This window comes from Mesoplodon densirostris, chromosome 14 (assembly GCF_025265405.1).
Source record: "Mesoplodon densirostris isolate mMesDen1 chromosome 14, mMesDen1 primary haplotype, whole genome shotgun sequence".
In the NCBI taxonomy this organism is placed as follows: domain Eukaryota; kingdom Metazoa; phylum Chordata; class Mammalia; order Artiodactyla; family Ziphiidae; genus Mesoplodon; species Mesoplodon densirostris.
Genome location: NC_082674.1, coordinates 80,331,113 through 80,354,939, shown reverse-complemented (window position 1 = coordinate 80,354,939; position 23,827 = coordinate 80,331,113). Strand labels below are relative to the sequence as shown.

General features: G+C 48.4%; 1 non-coding gene across 1 annotated transcript; it reads left to right on the top strand.

Annotated features, from left to right (window-relative positions):
* Nucleotides 1-4,800: 4,800 nt before the first annotated feature.
* LOC132502231 (U6 spliceosomal RNA) lies at nt 4,801-4,907 on the top strand. Its single transcript, XR_009534427.1, has one exon. It is a non-coding gene; the product is annotated as a U6 spliceosomal RNA (small nuclear RNA).
* The last annotated feature ends 18,920 nt before the right edge of the window (nt 4,908-23,827 follow it).

Genomic DNA, 23,827 nt, shown 5'->3' with positions numbered 1-23,827 from the left:
TTCCTTTTTTGGGTCTTCTCCATGACCACCAAGTTCAGAAACTTGGTGACATTCACAGCATGATGCAAAGTGCCATGGGCTCCCAGTTACCCTGGAAGCTGTGTCCTGTGTGTGATCTGAGATGACACTTTGTGACATGTATTTCCCTGGGGGTTTACCTTGTAGGGATATCAGGACAGAAAATGTCAGTTGATACCCTTGGGAGATCCTCGATGAACAAGTGGTGAAAACGTCATCACCAAAAAGTTGTCAGCCCTTAGAGAAATGGTCTCCAGCTTCACCTTTCAACCAAATTTCACCTTATCAAACAGCTACAAAATTTTTTAAAGGACAAAGACTGAAATGTCGCTCACGGCAAACATTTTGGAAGCAAGGTTTTCAAAAACGGAGAAAAAGGAGAAACACATTCTTAATGGTTATAGGCCAAAGCCACCACCAGCAGCTTCACTGCTGCAGGTGCCCTCTTTGCCAGGTGACCTTTTTTTTTCTTGAATAATCATTAATATATGTTTATTTGGGTAATCTTCTATGTTTAATGAATGACAAAAAAGGACATTCCTGGTATGCTGCTTTCAACCTACTGGAATATATCATTAGTGTTCTCGATTATTTTATTTTGAAGTTTTGAGGTAAGCATCTTGAGTGAACTAACATATTTCAGGACTTATCACATAAATCAAGAGATGGATTTACATGATCATTGTGAAAAGTCAAACATCACAGATATGGGTGACTTAGAAAGTGAAAGTTCCCCCATAATTATGCTTTCTGGAAAAAATCAGTGTTTCTAGTCCTTGGTGCATTCTTCCAGATTTGTCTGTGCTTGTGTGTACACACACACACACACACACACACACTGCAGGATGCTACTACTCACTGTGCTACGATTTGTCTCTTTCACTTGACTTGCCTTGGACATCTTTTCACATCAGCTCGTAAAGATCTACCATGTGAGAGGACTTGTTAAAATGATTCATCAGGGGACTTCCCTGGTGGTCCAGTGGTTGGGACTCTGCACTTCCACAGCAAGGGGCGAGGGTCCCTGGTCAGGGAACTAGGACCCCGCATGCCGCAAGCCTCGGTTATATAAATAAATAAGTAAGTAAGTAAGTAAATAAATAAAATGGTTCATCAGACTCATATCTTTGGTCAGACTCAATAGAACGCCATGATTCCGAGGGTCTGCTAAACTTGACTTTCTCCTCATCACCTCAGGACAGAAAAAACGACTTTCACCGACTCTTGGGAAATGGCCGACTCTTCTCTGAGACCATCCCATGCTCACTGCCCACAACCCACAACCTGTCTGCCCACCCCAGCTGTGGGGTCTGCTGTTGATCCCCATGCGCCTGACCAGGCCCACCCACCTGGCCCAAAAGGTAAGCCCAGGCAGACCCAGTTTATCCACTGACCGCTCTCCACACAGGAAAAGGTTGAGTTCCAGGGAAAAAATTAATTTGCTCCAAAATATACAAAGAAAAACTGCATAATCAAAATGAATACATGTTTAATTAACTGTCTACAAAGTGGACCATTATGTCAGCTACATTAATTGGTAAATTTAGTATTTATAATAATTTCGTTACATTTGAAAAATGAATTGAAAGTAACATCTTCTCCTCTGCAAGAGTGCGTGGAGATCGCCCAGAAATAACATGTGTTGTTTGTTCATATCCTATTATTTTAAAAAGCAAAATTATTAAAGCCAGTTAAAAATACTAGGCAATAAAAGAAAAATATATACACACATCTATGTGAGTATGTTATATGTATATATACATACATCTATCATAGTGCAGGTTGTGTTTAACGTGTTTGATATGTTGTTGGAATAGAGTCTTTGAAAGTAAGCAGAGGGCCCAGGGGCCACCCGGTTTTTCAGGAGGCCCAGACCACCCCAAGGAGCCCTGCACTCAGCTAGCATCCCCTTCTGCAGGCATGAGATAGGAGTCGTGCTGAGTCCAGAGGAAGTTTTTCTTGAATCATCTCTAAAAATAGTCCCTATCATGTGGGGCAGGATATTAGTGGCCTGGGAACCAGGAGATTCAGAGGCAGAATTTAGAGAGCTGACGAAAACGGAATCCCACAGCCTAGAAGGTGTCTTCAGGGTTCCATTGACCCTCTAGAAAAATGTAACGTTCTATCATTAGAGCCAATGTCTTTTTTGGCCTAGATCCCCACTGAACTTCAGTGCAAATAACTTCATGAGAAAATTGCTCTTTTTTATTTATTTTATTTTTTTATTTTTATTTTTAAAATTTTTTATTGGAGTATAGTTGCTTTACAATGTTATGTTAGTTTCTACCGTACAGCAAAGTGAATCAGTTATACATATACATATATGTACTCTTTTTTAGATTTCCTTCCCCTTTAGGTCACCACAAATCATTGAGTAGGGTTCCCTGTGCTAAACAGTAGGTTCTCATTAGTTGTCTATTTTATACACAGTAGTTTACACAAGTCAATCCCAATCACCCAATTCATCCCACCCTCCCTTCCCCCCTTGGTAGCCATAAGTTTGTTCTCTACATCTGTGACTCTATTTCTGCTTTGCCAATAAGTTCATCTGTACCATTTTTCTAGATTCCACATATGTGATAGTATATGATACTTGTTTTTCTCTTTCTGACTTACTTCACTCTATGACAATCTCTAGGTCCATCCACGTCTCTGCAAATGGCACTATTTTGTTTCTTTTTATGGTTGAGTAGAAAATTGCTCTTTTATTGTTTTTTCAAAAAATTCCAAGGTAACATGTGTAATAAAGAGCACACATCTTAAGAGTATGGCCTAATGACTTATTACATAGATAGATGATGTTAGATAGATGATAGATAGATAGATAGATAGATGATAGGTAGACAGATCTCCCCAGGTTAGCACCATCCAGATCACCACAGACTACTTCTATCCCCAGAAGTCTCCCACTGTTCCCTCCCAGGTCAAATCCTCCCCTCCAAGGTAAGCACCATTCTGATTTCTGTCACCATAGATTAGTTTTGCCTGTTTTTCAATTTCATATAAGTGGAATCATGCAGGATGTACTCTTTTGGCATCTCTTGCTCAACATAGCATCTACAAGATTCCTCTCTCTGTCTGAGACTGAGCATAGGGCTTTTGGGTGTTCACAGTCATAGGTTTGCATGTGGCCACGCAAGCCTATTCCTGCTTGTCCCTTCCTAGACCATGCAGTTATCTCACCTTCCTCCCTCACAGCACACAGCTGTATAAATGCACAAATAAAAGTCCATTTTTTACAACGTAAATGTATTTTTTTTTCCTGACTACAAAACTTACACATACTCATTTCTTTTTAATAGATCTTTATTGGAGTATAATTGCTTCACAATACTGTGTTAGTTCCTGTTGTACATACTTGTTTTTTAAAAAAGAAAGAAAGAAATTCTAGTTTTGAGAATCTTGCATGGCTTACCCAAACACAGCCAGTTCATGGGCTGGTCAGTGGCCTTTGACCTGTATATCCTGGCTCCGAAAAACAAACTGGGTCAGTCACATTCTCTGTCTCAGGAATGTGACCTCTTGAGCTCAGAGGGAAGTTGTATTTGCTGGAGACATTGGTCCCACTCAGACGGTGTGTAGTGCTCCTCAGACCCTCCTCCAGGACTGAGGTGGCTGCTTCCCCAGCTGCCAGCCTTCTTGTCCCAGCTCAGGACAGCGCTCAGAGGCCATCCCAGCTCCAGAGCGCCTTGTGGCTTGGGCTGAGGCCCTTGTTGAGACCTCTTGGCCGCCCAGTTTCTCCTATTGCTCACTTCTGCTTCTCCCGACCATGCCTCCACCTCCCCATCCCAGGGGCATTAACCCCAGGGAACAACACAATAAACTAAATCCACCCTCTACACTTCACCCAACAGCACTCACCAGTGCTGTGGAGGTGATACAGCAGGGCACAGGTTCATATGGGGTGGACATTTTACTGGGGAAAATGGGATTGATGACTGCTTTCACAATTAGCCATTTCAGGACAGTTATGTGGGAACATTGTTCCTGATCAGAGCTCTTTAGCAGAGCGGGCTTTCAGAAGCCCCATTTTAAAAAGTTTTTAAAATTTTATATTGGAGCATAATTGATTAGAAATGTTGTGTTAGGGGACTTCCCTGACGGTCAGTCCGGTGGTTAAGACTCCGAGCTTCCACTGCAGGGGACGTGGTTTCAATCCCTGGTCAGGAAACTAAGATCCTGCATGCCACATAGCCAAAAAAAAAAAATAAAACTGTGTTAGTTTCAGGTGTACAGCAAAGTGATTCAGTTATACATATATGTGTATCTATTCTTTTTCAAACTCTTTTCCCATTTAGGTTATTACAGAGTATTGAGTAGAGTTCCCTGTGCTATACAGTAGGTCCTTGTTGGTTCCCTATTTTAAATATTGCCGCGTGCACATGTCAATCCCAAACTCCCAATCTATCCCTCCCCCACCCTTGTAATCATAAGTTTGTAGCCAAGCTGGACCTTATGGGGCCTTCCAGGGACAGGCCCTTCCCCCATATCCTCTGCTTTAGCTCCGCTCTGAAGTACATAGATAACAGTATTTGATGCACATTTCCTGAGTTGTTTTACAGATATGAAAACGCCCCACCAAATGGAAGATGTTAACTACTTGTTGGCCATGAGCACAGAGCCCCAGGCCTCCTGGAGCCTAAAGGTTATGTTAACCCCTGTGACACCACCCTGTTACCTCACCATCAGCCAATCAGAGAACTGTGCACGAGCTGATCACATACCCTGCAACCTGCCCCCACCCCAACCCTGCCAAACCTGGCTTTTAAAAATGCTTTGCCAGTGCTCACTTCGGCAGCACATATACTAAAATGGGAATGATACAGAGAAGATTAGCATGGCCCGTGCACAAGGATGACATGCAAATTCGTGAAGCGCTCCATATTTTTTGAAAAAAAACTAAGAATATCAATGCTTATACAATCAGAATAAAAGTAAATATCAAGTACAAAAAAAAATGCTTTGCCAAAACCCTTCAGGGAGCTTGGGGTTTTTTAGAGCATGAGCCACCCATCTCTTTGCATGGCCCTGCAATAAACCTTTCTCTGTTCCAGACTCCGACGTTTTGGTTTGTTTGGCCTCACTGTGTATCAGGCACATGAATTTGTGCTAACAAGTTCATTCTCTAAGTTTGTGAGTCTGTTTCTGTTTTGTAAGTAAGTTAATTTATATCTTTTTTTTAGATTCCACATATAAGCAATATCATATGGTATCTGTCATTCTCTGTCTGACTTACTTCACTTAGTATGCTAATCTCCAGGTCCACCCATGTTGCTGCAAATGACATTATTTCATTCTTTTTAATGGCTGAGTAATATTCCATTGTAAATATGTACCACGTGTTCTTTATCCATTCATCTGTCGATGGACATTTAGGTTGCTTCTATGTCTTGGCTATTGTAAACAGTGCTGCAATGAACATTGGGTCGCATGTATCCTTTCGAACAATGGTTTTCTCCTGATATATGTCCAGGAGTGGGATTGCTGGATCATATGATAGCTCTATTTTTAGTTTTGTTTTTTGTTTTTGTTTTTTAAAAATATTTATTTACTTATTTATTTATTTTGGCTGAGCCGGGTCTCAGTTGTGGCATGCAGGATCTTCATTGCGGCATGCGGACTTCTTAGCTGTGCATGTGGACTCTTAGTTGCGGCATGCATGTGCAATCTAGTTCCCTGACCAGGGATCGAACCTGGGTCCCGTGAATTGGGAGTGTGACGTCTTACCCACCAACAGGGAAGTCCCTCTATTTTTAGTTTTTTAAGGAACCTCCATACTCTTCTCCATAGTGGCTGCACCAATTTACACTCCCACCAACAGTGCAAGAGGTTTCCCTTTTCTCCACATCCTCTCCAGCATTTATTGTTTGTAGATTTTTTGATGATGGTTTTTCTGACCAGTGTGAGGTGATACCTCATTGTAGTTTTAATTTGTATTTCTCTAATAATTAGTGATGTTGAGCAGCCTTTCATGTGCTTCTTGGCCATCTGTATGTCTTCTTTGGAGAAATGTCTATTTAGGTCTTCTGCCCATTTTTTGATTGGGTTGTTTGGGGTTTTTTTGATATTGAGCTGCATGAGCTGTTTGTAAATTTTGGAGACAAATCTCTTGTCAGTCACATCGTTTGCAAATATTTTCTCCCATTCTGTGGGTTGTCTTTTCATTTTGTTTATGGTTTCCTTTGCTGTGCAAAAGCTTTTGAGTTTACCTCCCATTTGTTTATTTTTGTTTTTATTTCCATTACGCTAGGAGACAGCTCAAAAAAGATATTGCTGCGATTTATGTCAAACTGTGCTCTGCCTATGATTTCCTCTAAGAGTTTTATAGTATCTGGTCTTACATTTAGGTCTTTAATCCATTTTGAGTTTATTTTTATGTATGATGTTAAAGAATGTTCTAATTTCATTTTTTTACATGTAGCTGTCCAGTTTTCCCAGCACCATTTATTGAAGAGACTGTCTTTCCTCCATTGTATAGTCTTGCCTCCTTTGTCGTAGATTAATTGACCACAGGTGCATGGGTTTATTTCTGTGAAGACCCATTTTAATTAAATAGTGTCTCCCCAACCTGCCCAACAAAGTCTAGATTCGTGAGCCCAATCCAGGGTCATGTGATCTGTGGGAACCTCATCTCCCATTTCCTGGTACCACGTGCCTGTCGTGCCTGTCAACTAAAAAAATATATGCGCAACCTAAAAGTTGAGAGTTATGTTTTATTTGGTGGGAATTTTTAGGACTTCAAGCCTGGGAGGCAGTATCTCAAGTAACCCTGAGAGAACTGCTCCGAGGAGACTAGGCGGGGAGCTAGGATATATAGAAGTTTTGCAACAAAGGGCAGGTAGTAGGAAGAAAAGATTACTGTTAAGAAAACTAGATATCTCGGTTAAGGAATTTCGTGCTTTTCTATGTATGGAAAGATGCAAGAATCTGGGCTCACCTAAATCATTCCTTTGATTTGCACCTCAGCTATCTGGGACCAGTATCCTGTGTTTTCACATCCTGAGTTTCCTCAGGGCGCACAGTGGGGAGTGGCTGCAGGCTGATGGCTGCTAGATGGCAGGTATTCTTTTCCTTCCTGAGTTCCCTCAGGGCTCACCAGCTCACCAGTGGCGGCTGCAATGGCTGATGACTGTGACATCCTTTGTTTACTGAAATGGCAGGCCATATTCCATTATTCACTCCCATGCCCCGAGATTCCCTAAATATTCCCACCTCTTCACCTTTTTAAATTTTTAATTTAATTTTTTTTTTTTTGCGGTACGCGGGCCTCTCACTGTTGTGGCCTCTCCCGTTGCGGAGCACAGGCTACGGACGCGCAGGCTCAGCGGCCATGGCTTACGGGCCCAGCCGCTCCGCGGAATGTGGGATCTTCCCGGACCGGGGCACGAGCCCGTGTCCCCTGCATCGGCAGGCGGACTCTCAACCACTGCGCCACCAGGGAAGGCCCCACCTCTTCACCTTTGCTCCTACTGACTGTACCTGTTGAGGCCCAGCTCCTATACCAGCTCTTCTACAAATCCTTCCTAGAACCCCCAGGCCACTGTCGCAGCATTTTGATTATACATTAATGATAGCATTTGCCATTAGCTGCCTTGTGCTAAGGCTTAACTAGGTTAACTAGCTACAATGCTTCTTTCTTAAAAAAAAAAAAAAAAAGTGAGTGGCATGTCCTCATGGCTTGGTAATTTGTAAAATGCCTCCCCTTTCTCCAAACTTGGCACCAAAATTTATCATTCCTACAGATGAGTCAGTAGAAGGGAGAGTTCATTTATTAGCTTAGGTTTGGGAAAAATGCACAAGAAGGTTATGTGTCACCTGGCTGCCCCCCTCCCGGGATGAGCAGGCCTCAATGGAGACCTCACACAGGCCCCTCCCAGGAAAACCCCCAACATCTTCCCCGTTTTCCTGGGTGGGAGAGACCGTCCCTCTGCACAGCGCTAGGGGCCATTTGCAGGCCTAGGGCGGGTTCTCCCCACCACCACCACCCCCCAGAGAGGGGCTGGGAGTCAAGGACACCCACACAATGTCTCCATTGACACTTGTGTCCAAGTCGGGTCTGGATACCATGGAAACCTCTCTTGGGAGCAGAGAGGGAAAGCAACAGGCCAGGCCTCCCACACTAAGCCCATTGTTCCCTGAGCTGGCCCCGCTCAGAAGGCCCTTATCACCACCCCCCTGCCAGGCCTCAGCTCCAGGCTCCCCACCCCACCAGAGGCACCCGCTTTCCCCCTGCTGGCCCCGCCTAGCTGCAGGAATCCCAGTGCCCGGCAAACAGAGGCCCGAGACATCTGAGCCCCGAGCCCCTCCCCCTCTCCATCCCCATTTACCATTTTACAGAGCGGAAGCTGAGGCTGGAGAGAGGCCGGGCCCTGCCCACGCCCGTTTCACTGTGTTGGCCGCTTAGCCCTGTTGGGAGCCAGGGGTTCAACAGATCCCGGAAGCAGCAAAACCCCCAGGGGCTGGAAGTCCCCAAGCCAACCCAATCCAAAGTGAGGGTGTCAAAACCAGAAGGCAGGGTTTGTGATTACAGCACCGCCTCTCACCAGCTGTCACCCAGGTGTCCCCAGGGCACTCCCTTCACAACAATATAACCAACAAGGACACCGCCTTTAAACCGAGCCCCTGAAGCCCCCCAGGCTGGGGGAGGGGTGGGATGACCAGATGGGCAGCAGAGGAACCTGGGCTTTGGGCCAGCGCTGGGGGGGACTTCAGTCCCAGCTGGGTGACCTGGGAGAAGTTAGGTAACCTCCCCGAGCCTCAGCTTTACCATTTGTAAAAAGGAAGCAGTAAACACTTTCGACACACCTTCCTGGGATGTGGTAAGGACTGGACAGAACGGTAAACGACGCCTTTAGCAGGGCACGGAGAGAGCTCTGGATGAACGGATCAGGTGCTGCTATTACCCATTTGATGACCTTTCCCCACAACTCTGGGCACCAAGTCAGGCTCTCGGGGATAAAGGAGCCACAGGGAGCCAAGGGAGAGCCCTCAAGTGACCCCCAGAGAGGCCCGACCCCGCCTGAGGCAGGAGTCCCTGGCCTGAGGGAGGAGGCAGCGAATGTTTGAGTTGCAAGGGACCCCCCCTAACATTCCTGTTGGGGGTTTACACGGGGTGGCCAGTTAGTTCCTGGAATGTCCAAGAAAAACAAACTGGTTATTCTGAGTGAAATTGCAGCCTGGCTAAGGCAGGTGGGTCTGCTTTAAATTTAACACTGTGTTTCTGAGATTCTTTTCATCTCCTGGCCACCACTGGTCTGTGGAGACATTACCTCACGTCACCTTCCGGCTCTGACGCAGGGCAGCTGACAGGGAGTGGGCCTGGGGGTGGGATGAGATGGGGGGCTGAGAGCCCCACCCCGGGCTCCTGGGGACCGGAGTGAGCAGGTCGCCTTCCTCCAACAATTCGGTCCACCTCTGGGGCTGGGGGTTCTGGAATTGGGGGATGCGAGGATGTTCCCACATGCAGCCAACCCCATCCTTGGTATTTAGCTGAGGAATTACGGCATTTGCAAATACACTGCTTTCCCAGGAGTACTTGAAAAAAAACTCTACAGTTTTCCAAGTCCAAGGTTGGTCCCTTTCAAATATTTAGGAGCTGGGTGGCCGTGCCTGCTGGCTCCTCCCAGAATTCCAGCTGCTTTAGCTGGCAAACTGACAGAGAGGCCAGCGTCCCCGCGGGGTGCCTTGGTCAAAGGCGGAGTTCCCTTCTGGTTTTGGAAATTGCTTTTGACCGGGCTTGGCAGCTTGCAGAGTCCTTGAAAATTCCAGAACGTTGGAGGCAGACCCGACTGTGTGAGTCCCAGACACCTAGACAAAGATTGCCTGATCTGACTCAGACCTTGAATAGCTTCATCTTTAAAATGGGGATAAGGGAGGACTTCCCTGGTGGTCCAGTGGTTAGGACTCTGTGCTTTCACTGCCGGGGCCTGGGTTCAGTCCCTGGTCGGGGAACTAAGATCCTGCAAGCCGCGTGGCCAAAAAAGTAGTCATAGGACTTCCCTGGTGGTGCAGTGGTTGAGAGTCCGCCTGCTGATGCAGGGGACACAGGTTCGTGCCCCAGTCCGGGAAGATCCCACATGCCGCGGAGCGGCTGGACCCGTGAGCCATGGCCGCTGAGCCTGCGTGTCCGGAACCTGTGCTCCGCAGTGGGAGAGGCCACAACAGTGAGAGGCCCGCGTAACGCAAAAAAAAAAAAAAAAAGTAGTAATAATAAAAATAAAATAAAATAGAATGGGAATAAGAGGACCTACCTCCCATCAGGGCTGTTACGTGGATTAAATGAAATCGCGTGCTCAAGGTTCCTTTGTTTCAAATGAAGCGTACCTCAAGCTGCTCTTTGTAAAAGGGGAATTTTTTCTATGGAATTAAGGGACTTTCATGAAAACAGGCCACCAGTCCTCTCAGAAAACTGAAACCAGGACCCTGAAAAGGGATTTGCAGTGTCCCTCATCCTGTCCTGTCTCCATGTGCTCTTGGGTGCCTGCTTCTTGGGGCCTCAGCTCACCTCCTCTCCCTGCAGACTAGCTTCCAAAGAGAAAGGCCCCTTCACTCACCAAGTAAAGCCTTGACTTTACATCACTTCCTCAAGCTGGATCCATAGTTTGTGCTCCGTAAAGGACAGGCCAGTTTCTACTGGGTTGCTTTGATTTGCGTGTCAGTATTAACTTGCTGAGTATTCCGTTCGTCCCTCCAGATCTGCACCCCTTTCTCCTCCCCCTTGCTCAGTCCCCAGGGGCTGACCCGTGTGAACTGTCCCTGGAGCTCCCTCCCCTTCTGGGTTCTGGCTGACTTCAGCCCACAGTAGACACCAGCAGGAAATAGGAGGGCAGGAGGAAAGAGCCTGCAGGGCGTTGATTGTTCTAGCGCCTTGCCAGTGGGGGTGGGCTGGCAGCTGTGTGTCTGGTTCCTACACTGAAGGCCGCAGCAGCTTTCCAGCGACCCCATCCTTCAGCTACAGGCCTCTCTGGGTTCTCGTCACCACTTCCTCTCCTGGTCCCTTCAAGCTGACCGTGCTCATGGCTCTCCACGTTACTATCCCGGAGGGGCTCTACTATCTTGGTTGGTTTCCTTTCATCTTGTCCACATCTCTGTAAAAGTCTCTACACATCGTGCATTTATTATGTTCTCTCTGGTAACGAGGCTGTAACTTTGTTGCCATCTCTCTCCTGCTGGGACTCTGGTGATTCAATGAGATCAAGGGAGAAGTTTCTCTCCCTGCTCCACTTCCCACTCTGGCTCCCGCAGGAAGTGGATAAAGAGCTAGAAGGCCTTTGAGATAAAAACTATAAATAAGATACCCAGAACCGAGAAGATAGCCGGGATTCTTTTGGCAGGAAAAAATAATACATGTGCACTGGTGGGGGGGGAGTTACTTCTTTTGAAAGAAACTCCATTTTCCTGGGAGAGTGTGACCCACATAAAAGAGTTGGAAATAGGACTATGCTACCAATTCAGTTAGGGCCCTCTCTCTTTCTTAGGGCACAGCTGTCTACAAGCGAGCATGATACAGGTTGTGAACAGAGGGTATTTTTTTTTTTTTTTTTTTTTGCGGTACGCGGGCCTCTCACTGCTGTGGCCTCTCCCGTTGCACAGGCTCCGGACGCGCAGGCTCAGTGGCCATGGCTCACGGGCCCAGCCGCTCCGCGGCACGTGGGATCCTCCCGGACCAGGGTACGAACCCGTGTGCCCTGCATCGGCAGGCGGACTCTCAACCACTGCGCCACCAGGGAAGCCCCATAATACTTTTGATCATTCATTCCAGACTTTGTAATTGCCTTGACTATATAAAAAAAAGGCCTTTACAACACTGTAACGATGAATATCATGCAATTACTTTTTTGGCAATTGATTATGCGTGACTTAAGAAACCATAGATTTGTAAGTTTCATTTATCCCTGAGAGAATGCCAGAACAATTAGCTACACATTAGATTGTCATCACTTAGAACAGGGTCTGCAGCCTCTTCGGAACCGGGCTGCACGGCAGGAGGTGAGTGGCGGGAGAGTGAGCGAAGCTTCATCTGCTGCTCGCCGTGGCTCCCAGTCGCTCGCATTACTGCCTGAACCAACCTCCACCACCCCATCCGTGGAAAAATTGTCTTCCACAAAACCGGTCCCTGGTGCCAGAAAAGTTGGGGATGGCTGACTTAGAATACAGATTGGAAACAAAAAGAATTTAAATATCGCTACTACTCACCTATTAGAATGGCCAAAATACGGAACAAGACAATGCCAAATGCTGGTGAGGATGTGTAGCAGCAGAAGTTCTCATTCATCGCTGGCGGGAATGCAAAATGTACAACACTTTGGAAGACAAGTTGACAGTTTCTGGATTTTCGTTACGGGGAATTGCTCCACGTGTAGCTGTATATTCGGTGTGTCTATGAGGGGAGGGAAATTCAGGAGCCTCCTATGTCCTTATCCTGGTGACATTGTGCAGTAGCTTTTTTTAAGAACATTATGCTCATTCATCAGTGGTCTCGTGTCATCACCAGGCATTAACCAATCCTAGATCTGTGATCTTCAAAATAACATATTCAGGATAAAGATAAAAATTAAGCAGGACTAAATAATTTATATCATCCAAAAAAAAAGAATTTTAATTGGAATTTTTGTTGTTGTTGTTGTTTTTTGCGGTACGCGGGCCTCTCACTGTTGTGGCCTCTCCCGTTGCAGAGCACAGGCTCCGGACGTGCAGGCTCAGCGGCCATGGCTCATGGGCCTAGCCGCTCCGCGGCATGTGGGATCTTCCCGGACTGGGGCATGAACCTGTGTCCCCTGCATCGGCAGGCAGGCTCTCAACCACTGCGCCACCAGGGAAGCCCGAAATTGGAATATTTTTTAAGTTAAAAAAAAAAAAGGTAGAGAAAATACTGGTCCTTGGAGCCAGTGTGAGCTTTTCTTCTTTTTTTTTTTTTGGCCACGCATCATGCGGGATCTTTATTCCCCAACCGGGGTTTGAACCTGCACCCCCTGCACTGGAAGCACGGCATCTTAACCACTGGACCACCAGGGAAGTCCCATAAGCCGGTCTAAGTTTACTAGGAATAAGCCATGCCAAACTAATTTCATTTTCTTTCTTTGTAGAGTCACCAGGCTGATAGATGAGAGAACGCCTAAAGAGATGAGTCAAAGAATGCTAGGTGAACTGCACTGGTTTCCGCTGGCAGATAATGAAGCCCCTCATAGTAGCTGGGATAGTCATTAGCGCTGTGCACAAAGATTCTATCTCTCCTCCTCTCACTCACATAGTGGAGCCGTATCCAGCCTCTGTACCCCGACACCGAATTAAATCACGGAGACAGAGTTTTGGGTGAAGTAGAAAAGAATAGCTTTATTGCTTTGCCAGACAAAGGGGGCCACAGAGGGCTAGTGCCCCATTCTTTTGATTGGTTGGTGGTGAGGTAAGTGGGAGTCAGTATCATCAACCTTCTGGTTCCAACTGCTCTGGTGTCTAGTGCTTGTGGGCAGCAGACCATCATTAACCTTTAACTTCTCCCACCTGGTGAGGGTTTCAGTATCTGCAAAACAGCTCAAAGATATTGTGTGTATCCCTTGATGGGGAACCAGGACGTTGCCCCAAGGCTGTACTATTGTTTCTTTTGACTATTCCTCCCTTCCCTAATTAGCAACTATTTGAACCTGCTCAAGGAACTCAGGGAAGGTATGGAGGCTGAATGAAGCCTATTTCCTGTAATCAAGAAATGGGGGACACAGAAAGGCCCTTGTGCCCAGGAGCCCTACAGGGTCCTGCTGGGTATCAATAGCAGGGCTGCATTTTCTTGCCTTCTTTGAAGTTAGGTGTTGTCGTGTAAACAGCTTTGGCCAATGAAACGTGAGTGGGAGGACACTCCATGGTGAGTCCTTGGATGAGCACTCACAGACAGTCGACACCTTGACTGCAGCCTTGTGGGACCCTGAGCAGAAGACTCAGTTTAGTCACACCCAGACCCTTGACCCATGGAAACTGTGAGATTATACATGTGTGTTCTTTTAAGTTATTAAGTTTGTGGTAATTTGTTATGCAGCCAAAAGGAACTAATATACCATGCTATGGATTTAAGATCTTATCCTGTGTCCAAGGAGAATCTATGGGTTGCTTTAAGGATGGGAGTGCCAGGATCAAATGTGTGTGTGTGTATATATATATATATATATACATATATATATATATATACACACACATATACATACATATATATATATATATATATATATATATATATATATATATTTTTGCTGTACGCAGTCATCTCACTGCTGTGGCCTCTCCTGTTGCGGAGCACAGGCTCTGGACACGCAGGCTCAGTGGCCATGGCTCACGGGCCCAGCTGCTCCGCAGCATGTGGGATCCTCCCGGACCGGGGCACGAACCCATGTCCCCTGCATCGGCAGGCGGACTCTCAACCACTGCGCCACCAGGGAAGCCCCAAATGTATATTTTTTAGAGATCACTCTGGCTGGTTCAAGAGGATGAGTGTGGGAGCAGCGAGACCATTTGGGAGGCTACTAAGGTGACATAGCAGAGACAGGAGGTGACATAATTGCTGGGATTCCACTAGTGGCAAAGAATAGAAAGAGATGGGCTGATTCAAAATATACTTGGGAGGTAGGTGATAGATTGGGAGGTTGGAGAGTAGTGAAGGAAGGATCAACAGCGTCTTCCAGGCTTTGGGTGTGAGTAGCTGTGACAGGGAACCCTAGAAGGGAAAACTTGTCTGCAGGAAACACCTCCTTGGAATCCTTCCTGGAAATTCTTTGTGCTAGTCAGGAATGCAATGGCTGCTAGTGACAGAAAACCCAAATGACTGGGCTTTAATGATAAAGATGTTTAATTACATCACATAAAAAAGGCCTGGAGGTAGGAGTTCCAAGTTGGATCAGGAGTTTGTGGAAACAGGAAACTATATGAGCCACATAGTCTTTAATTCAGAGCAGGCTAGAAAAGTTTAATCCAAGTTCAAGTCTGCAAGCCTGAGGTTAATGAAGAAACTTGACAGAATGGGAGTCAATGACACAGATACCTAAGGAAGACAGGTCCTGAGCTAGCCAGTATAGCTCATCAAATAAAGAAAAAGCAAATATTTAGATACCTATTACCATACAATGTAAGTTAAAACTATACTTTTTTTGGTATAGTTTCATCATAAAATTCGGTTTCTGCCTGTTCACTTCTTAATAAAAAGGACAAAGAGTTTTCCTGAAATAGTGAAAGTTTGCTATCATAGTTCTAAGAGTCATTGACTTGCAAAACCTTGAGACCAGGGACTTCCCTGGTGGTCCAGTGGTTAAGAATCTGCCTTCCGCCTGGCGTGGTGGCACGCACCTGTAGTCCCAGCTACTCGGGAGGCTGAGGCAGGAGGATCGACTGAGCCCAGGAGTTCTGGACTGTAGTGCGCTATGCCGATCGGGTGTCCGCACTAAGTTCAGCATCAATATGGTGACCTCCTGGGAGCAGGGGACCACCAGGTTGCCTAAGGAGGGGTGAACCGGCCCAGGTTGGAAACAGAGCAGGTCAAAACTCCCGTGCTGATCAGTAGTGGGATCGTGCCTGTGAATAGCCACTGCACTCCAGCCTGAGCAACATAGCAAGACCCCGTCTCTGGGAAAAAAAAAAAAAAAGAATCCGCTTTCCAACGCAAGGGACACAGGTTCAATCCCTGGTAGGGGAACTAAGTTCCCACATGCCGCGAGGCAGCTAAGCAAACGTGCCACAGCTACTGAACCTGCTCAGGCCACAAGTTGAGAGTCCACGCTCTGCAACAAAAGCTCCCGCGTGCTGCAACTAAGATCCGACCAACCACATTAATTAATTAATTAATTAATTAAAATTAAAAAACAAAAAAAACCTTGAGACCAGAATATTTCTGTTCCAGTAACATTTACCAGGATGTTTGTTGTAGAAAACTGAGTTTGTTCACATATAGTTGCAAATTCTATTTGAATAAGCCTTTGATCTTATCCACCGGTCCAGGTGACAGTGAACTTCCCTTGACCTCATTGATCTCATTCTCATTTACTCAACTTACATAGGAAGACTGTGCAGATTTTCTTAAAATTAGGAAACCAGTGAAAGCATGGTCCTCTTTGTAAAATGCAAGACTGATGACAATAGATGAAATTTAAAATACAATGCAGAATTGAAATGTGTCACAGTGTTACTGAACCAAACTTGGGTCCACTCGCCCTCATGTGGTAAAGCCAATCTACTGACACCAGGTTGTGGTGAAGGAAAGTGCAGCGTTTATTGTAAGGTGTCAAGCAAGGAGAACAGGTGGCTCCTGCTCAAAAACCCTAAACTCCCTGAAGGGTTTCAGCAAAGCATTTTTAAAGGCCAGGTGAAGGAGGGGCCTCCCAGGGTCTGTGATCAGCTCGTGCACAGTTCTCTGATTGGTTGATGGTGAGATAACAGGGTGGTGTCACAGGGGTTAACATTATCAACCCTTAGGCACCAGTAGGTCCGGGCCTACATGCTCATGGTCATCAATTAGTTAATTTCTTCCATGTGATTGGGGTTTTAGCATCTATAAAGCAACTCTGAAAATGTGCATCAGATACTGTTATCTAGGCACTTCAGAGAGGAGCTACAGTAGAGGATATGGGGGAGGGGTCTGTCCCAGGAAGGCCCAATAGGGTCCTGCTTGGTTACGACAACAGGCTCTGCCACGTCAGCCGGAAGTGGCCCTCTGGCCACTTCCCAGGGGGTCCCAGTGGCAGCAGGATGTCTGCCTCGGCTCTTCACCCTCGCAGGACCATGCACAGCAGGAAGGGAAGGATGAGGACTGCCCTCCTCCGTCCGTGGAAAGCATGGATCTTCCCAGAAGCCACTTACTTATCATCGTCGGCCAGGGTCAAGAGCAAAGGGGGTGGGGTTACTCTTGGCTTAGACTAAGCAGAGGCTGTGTGTACTGCAGCGTCGTTGAAAGTGGGGCTCTCTTAGTAAGGGAAGCAGGGGCCGAGGGTACACAGCCCTGGCCCCCTTCTGGGGGCCCACGGTAGAAGACACAAAATGCGCAGAAAATGGCTGTGAAAAGATCCCATTTTTACAATGCAATAAACATCAGACAACTTTGCTGGGGAGTAAGGAGCCCCGTAGAGAGTGAGCCACCCAGGATTCTTGTCATGGGACTCGGGTTCGTCCGCAGGCGGGCTTCGAACAGAGACCTTCTCAAAGCTCTTCTGAGGGCACCGAGCACTTAGCAGGGAGGTCACTCCCCCAGAGCACAGATGCCTCACCTTCTCCCTGTGACTCCACCCCCAGGGACTCGACTGCCTTCTTGGCTGGACTCGTGGGACCTCCAGGAAGATGCTGAGGAAGTGGAAAGGCCAGCGCCCTCCGGGTGGGTCTCCTGGGAAGGCCTGTGAGGGGCCTGGGAAATGGTCACAGGCTTTATCCAGCCTTGGGAAACTCACTGGAGGCCAGGTCCTGGTTGAGAGCTGGGTCCCGGGCCCCCCTTGGGCCCTAAGCAGCGCTGGGCTCAGCTTCCTTCTCTCCCAGCAGTAAGTGCATGAGACAGTGGCCACGGTGAGGAGACAGGACCCGGAGCGAACCAGCTGCAGGAAGTCCTGGCTTTGTTCTCGAGGCTGTGAGGCCCAGAGAGCAGGCACTGGGGCTATAGCTCTTTGCTGTCCGGTGTGGCTCCAGCAATCCCTGCTGATATGGTCTCCTCTCCTCAGCCCCATGCTCCCCCCTTCGACTGCAGGCAAACAGGGGGATGCACTGGCCTAAACACGCCCACCCAGCCCTGCGCCTGCTCACCTGCCTTCCCCAGCCAACGAGATGGGGGCACGGCCTCTGGCCTTCCCAACACACGGCCCAGGATGGTCCTGCTGCTGACACAGGCCACGAGCTCCTCACGGGCTGCAGCACGTTTCACAGGGCTAAGCATGGCGCTAGCTGAGAACAAATGCTCAGTGGGGAGAGGCCACAGCAGACAGAGCAGGAGCAGGGCCAGGGCAGTGGGTCCATCTGCAGCCCTCAAGGGGCTCCAGCACGTGGCACATGGCAGGGCCAACATAGCTGAGCCTGGGAACAGGGGTGACAGGCAGGGGAGAGGCAGCCCACCAACACACACACACTCAGACACACGCTCACAATTACATGAGCTGCGTTCTAACAGGTATACTGGAGACTTGACTCCATTTCCCCTTTAACCGTGGCACCCTCTCCCCATCACATACACCCTTACCTGCTCTCGATTTCCTGTGTCACAACAATCGTTAACACATGCCCCTTGTCTCCCATCAGAAGACAAATCAATCCCTCCCTTGCTCTACCGGGCTTGGAGGCCACAGAATGTATTTGCGTCTCATTCAAAGGGACGTCAGCCAGAGGATGGGGTTGGCAGTGCTGGGATAAGTAGAGGTGCAGGGGTCGTGGGGCAGGAGGAAGGGCAAAGGCCTCAGCAGCTCTAGGAGGCAATGGCAGCAAGAGCCACCTTGTGACCTGGACAGACCCTGGTCCAGGCATCCACGTAGCCTCTAGGAAAAATGCAGCATCTCCAGTAGAGATGTAGCATCTCCGGTATGAGGTAAGAGAGAGAGGGGTGAACGCTTTCAAGGAGATTTCCAAGCATCTTTGATCGTTCCACCCTACCTCACAGTCGGCTGTGAAACTTCAGTGAGATCATGGATGTGACATGCGCTTTGAGACAACTACTCACTTGTTGACTCATTCATCGGAAATGTGTTGAGAGCCTAGAATGTGTCAGGCATTGCGCTTGAGCCAAGAGAGAGGGTAGAAAAGATAAACATGTAAAACAGAGGAAGAAAATAAACAGTACATGAGCCACCACTATCTCTCCTTTCTAAGCCACAGGCAGACATGACTAATCAAGCATAGCTCTCTTTATCACAGAACCTGGGAAGGACCTCAGAATTCTTCTCAACACAGTTCTCTAGGCAGCTACTCCTAATTGAATGTTATGGATTGAATATTTGTTTCCCTCCCAAATTCATATGTTGAAGCCTTAACCTCCAGGGTGGCTGGATTTAGAGATTGGGCCCCTACAGAACAATTATGATTAAATGCAGTCTTAAGGGTGGGGTCCTGATCTTATAGGATGAGTGTCCTTATAAGAAGAGATGCCAGAGAGCTCACTCCCTCTCTCCCTGTGCTCACACATCATGTGAGCACATAGCAAGATGGCAGCTGCCTATAAGCCAAGAAAAGAAGCCTCAGAATGAAACCTACCTTGTAGGCACCTCGATCTTGGACTTCCAGCCTCCAGAACTGTGAAAATAAATTTCTGTTGTTCAAACTACCCAGTCTGTGGTATTTCGTTATAGCAGCCTGAGCCGACCAAGACACTGAGTCAACATGAAGGATGATGTTTGTCATTCCTGGGGCAAAGACATGGAGGTATTGATAAGCGAAGTTGGTATCAGAAACAGGGAGCAGCATGGTATGTCCAGGGCCCATGATGTTTAGAGAGGGGAGTGGACAGAGATGGGACTGGAGAGCAAGGCAGCCACCATAGCACATGTGGATGTGTAGGCGGTGCCAGGGCCTTGGGACTTACTCTAAAAGCACTGGGGAATGATCTTCAGGTCCACATTTAGAAAGATCAATCTGGGACTTCCCTGGTGGCGCAGTGGTTGGGAATCCACCTGCCAATGCAGGGGACACGGGTTCATTCCCTGGTCTGGGGGTGTCCCACATGCCATGGAGTAGCTAAGCCTGCGAGCCACAACTACTGAGCCTGCGTGCTGCAACTACTGAAACCCGTGTGCCTAGAGCCTGTGCTCTGCCACAAGAGAAGCCACCGCAATGAGAAGTCTGTGCACCACGACAAAGAGTAACCCCCACTCACCGCAACTAGAGAAAGTCCGCACATAGCAACGAAGACCCAACGCAGCCAAAAATTAATTAATTAATTATTAGAAAAAAAAAGAACTCAATCTGATGACAATCCATCTATGTGCAGCCTTGATAGCAGGCAGGCAGGGATAGAGGTGGGAAGTCAGTAGGTAGCTGCCCCATGGATCAAGCCTGGGATGGACCTGAGCCATGTGAGAGGACAGGCTTGGTGACCAATTGGCTGTAGATTAAGAGGAAGAGGTGAGGTGAGTCCCGGGTTTCAGGTTTGGACAATGGGTTGGATGGATGTCCCTCCCTTTGACAGGAGTGTGACCTCCTATGGGGAGATCTCCTGTAGGCAGGCCCCAGGTTGAGAGCAGAAGTCACTGCAGCCACATGCTATTGGTCAGAGTTAGGCTCAGGCCAGCCCAGATTCAGTGTGGATGGGGATTGCCCAAGAGTGTGAATACAGGGAGGTGTGATCCCTTGGAGCCACTGGGTAACAATCTGCCACCACATCCAAGTAACAGGCAGGAAGGAAGGGGAAGGACAAGGCCCAAAGCCAGAGGCACCTGCCACCTGGGCCTGTGGCCTTTGACGAGCTCTCCCTGAAGCCCTGCTCTGACTTCCTCTGAGCCAGAAAAGAACCAGGTCACGTGAGCACCCTTAGCTGCAAGGGAGTCTGGGAAACTGAATGTTTTCACCTGCGCACATTGTCATCCCCTCAAAAACCTGACTTCTCAGTAGGGAGAAGGAGAGCACGGCTTTGAGTAGGCCACGAGCAGAGTCTTCTGTGGAAGTCTCAGGGGGGTGGGGGGTGGATAACAACCACTGAACACCTTTATGGGAGAGAAGCCATGCTTAATGCTTTACACCAAATTTGGTTCAGTAGGTCGAGGGTGGGGCCCAAGAATTTGCATCTCTAACCAGCGTCCAGGGGATGCCAAGGCTGCGGAAGCGAAACCACGCTTTGAGTGGCCCTGAGCTGGGTTACACTGAGGAAACAAGCAACTCCCAGATCTCAGAAGCTTAAGTGACAAAGTCTTGTTTCTTACTCATGGGACCTGTCCACTGTGAGTTGCTGGGGCTTTGCTCCCAGGAACCAGGTGGCCAGAGCAGAGGGAGAGAAGTCACGGCAAAGCACCATCTGGCTCCTTTGAGTTGCATGGCTGTGCCCGATATCAGACGTCAGACAGGGAGGAGGAGCTGCTTTGGTGAACGATCCTGTGGGCTACCCCAGGCTTCATAGAAGCAGTGGGATTTGAGCTGGCTGGGCTTTGAAGGATGAACAGGAGCTTACCCTGTAGAGAAGGGGGAGAACATTCCAGGCTGAGAAAACACCATAAATTAACTACCATTGATGGAGCACTGGTTATGTGCTAGAAGCTTTCAGATCGCTTCCTTCTTAGCCCTCACAAGAACACCGAGATAGTATTGGTCCCTTTCATGAAAGAGGAGACTGCGAGTTTGAGATCAGGTCACAGCACCAGAACATGGGAGCCCAGGAAATTGAACCCAGTGTCCAGGGTTTTCTTACCTTTGTCACTGTGGTCTCAGGGAGGTTGTATGGCTGTGTAGGGGATTTGCAGAATGATCTGTGTGCTGCTGTTTCCTGGAAATTGGTTCAAACATCCAGAGGATTTGGGGGGTGGGGGCAGTGGGACTCATTAACGGATAGCAATTTTTATTGTGGTTAAATATACATGACATGAAATTTACCATTTTTAAGTGTACAGTTCAGTGGCATTAAGTACGTTTACATTGTCGGGCACCATCACCACCATCCATCTCCAGAGCTTTCTCATCTTGCAAAACCGAAACTCTGTACCCATTAAACGGAAACTCCCCAATACCCCTCCCACCAGCCTCTGGCAACCACCGTTCTACTTTCTGTCTCTATGACGCTGATGACTCTATTCCATATAAGTGGAATCATACAGTATTTGTCCTTGTGTGTCTGGCTTATTTCACTTAGTGTAATGTCTTCACTGTTCATCCATGTGGTACCATGTACTGAAACATCATTCCTTTTTATAGCTCAATAATTTTCCATTGCATGCACGAATCCCATTTTGTTTATTCATTCATCCATTGATGGATATTTCCACCTTTTGGCTATTGGGATAAATGCTGCTATGAACATGGGTATGCAAATATCTCTTGGAGTCCCTGCTCTGAATTCTTTTGTGTATATACCCAGAAGTGGGACTGCTGTGTCCATAGGAATTTTTAACATAAAGGACTTTATACGGGTCAGAGGTGCTGGTGAGCTTCGTTGGGGTCCAGGGGAAAATGCTGCCCACCAGCACTGTAGGAGGAGGCCCAAGACCCCCCAGGTTCCTCACTGCTCCCCGCTGCCCCCCAGGATGTCCTGGTTAGGCACCCCTCACCTGCTGCGGGGGAGGTGGGGCTGCGGGAGCCCCGACCCACCACCCAGGTGCAGAAAGTCTCTCTGCCCGGTTATTTAACTGTTTATCAGGCATAGATCTTGCCCCCCAAGGAGTTGGGAATTTCTCCAGGGAGAACAGCCCTTCCCCTCTCTAAGCCTCTCTTTTCCTGGCTATAAAACTGAGGTGCTGGTATTGGCCCGCCTACCTCACAGATTGTCAGGCGTTCAAATGAACTAATGGACGTGAGGGACACGGAGATGCTGCTTCCTGCTGGAGACCCACCACCCGCTCCCGGCCTGCCCTCCACGCACCCCTCTTGGTGGGTCACACGGGGGCACTGCTGGGGTGACGGTCTGCAAAGGCTGAGGCTGCTTCCACAAGGCCGGAAGAGCCCCCGGGGCTGAAATAGCTAAAAAGAGGACAGCTCAGTATCACTTCCTCAAGACAGTTCTGGGGCAGTGGTTTGCAAATTAGAACATGACTGAGAATCCTCCAGAGGGCTTGTTAAGGACCCAGCCCAGAGTTTCTGATTCAGGAAGACTAGGGTGGGACCCAAGAATTTGCTCTCCTACAAGTCCTGAGGATGCTGAGGTGATGCTGAGGCTGCTGATCTGGGGACCGCATTCTGAGAGCCACGGCTCTAGAAAATGGAGGAAAAAAGATGCTTGTTTTGAAGACCAGGGACACATGAGTTGCCTCCATCCCTCCTTTCCTCTCCCCTCCCTTTCTTGTTTCTTTCCTTCCTCCTTTGCCCAACATTTATTATTAGAGCACAGAGGTTGGCCTGGGTTGACCAGATGGTCCTTGGCTGCCCAGGGCCCGAGGCCTGTGCTTGTGACCGGATGCAGAGGAGCCTGCGTGAGTCAGGCTGCTGGGGGGAGGGAAAATACCATGTTCTGGGCGAGGGGCCAGGCAGCCTTCCAGGCCCTGCAAGAGCCCAGGGCACTGTGCAAGGTCGGGGCAGCCCTCCCCCAGGGTCAGGTGGTGCCCGCACACCAGGACACTGGGTGAGGAGCTGGTCTTGGGAGAGGCACCTGATATGGTGCCGTGCCAGGCCCCGCACCCAGCCCTAAGGCGCTTGCCAGGCTAGGCCTTCCTAGGCAGGGCTGGAGGAATTCCCTGATGGTCCAGTGGTTAGGACTCCACGCTTCCACTGCAGGGCCACAGGTTCCATCCCTGGTTGGGGCACTAACATCCCGCAGATTGAGGGCTGGCAAGCAGGCTGAGGGGTTCAGTGAGTGGGGGCAGAGGTCCACGGGCACTGGGGCAGCCAGCCCTTGGCCCTTAGATGGCCAGGTTGTGACATTTTTCTTTGAAGGCTCCAGCGTCCTGTGTCCCACCCCGTGACCCATGGTGGACCCTGCAGTCCACCTTCCCAGAGACTCATCCATCAGGCTTCCCTGGACCCTTCCTCTCCTCCCTAACAGACAAGGGACTCATTCCTCAGGGCCCCCTTTTCTATTTTCAAAGGAGATCACAAACCAGTCCGATCAATGGAACCTAATATGGTCCCCTGTGTCCATCATCAGAACCCGACAAAAGCGCCAGGAGATGAACTGCAGAGGCTCAGCTCCAAGGGGACACCAAACCTGGGTGTCTTCCCTGGAATTTGATCTGACCCC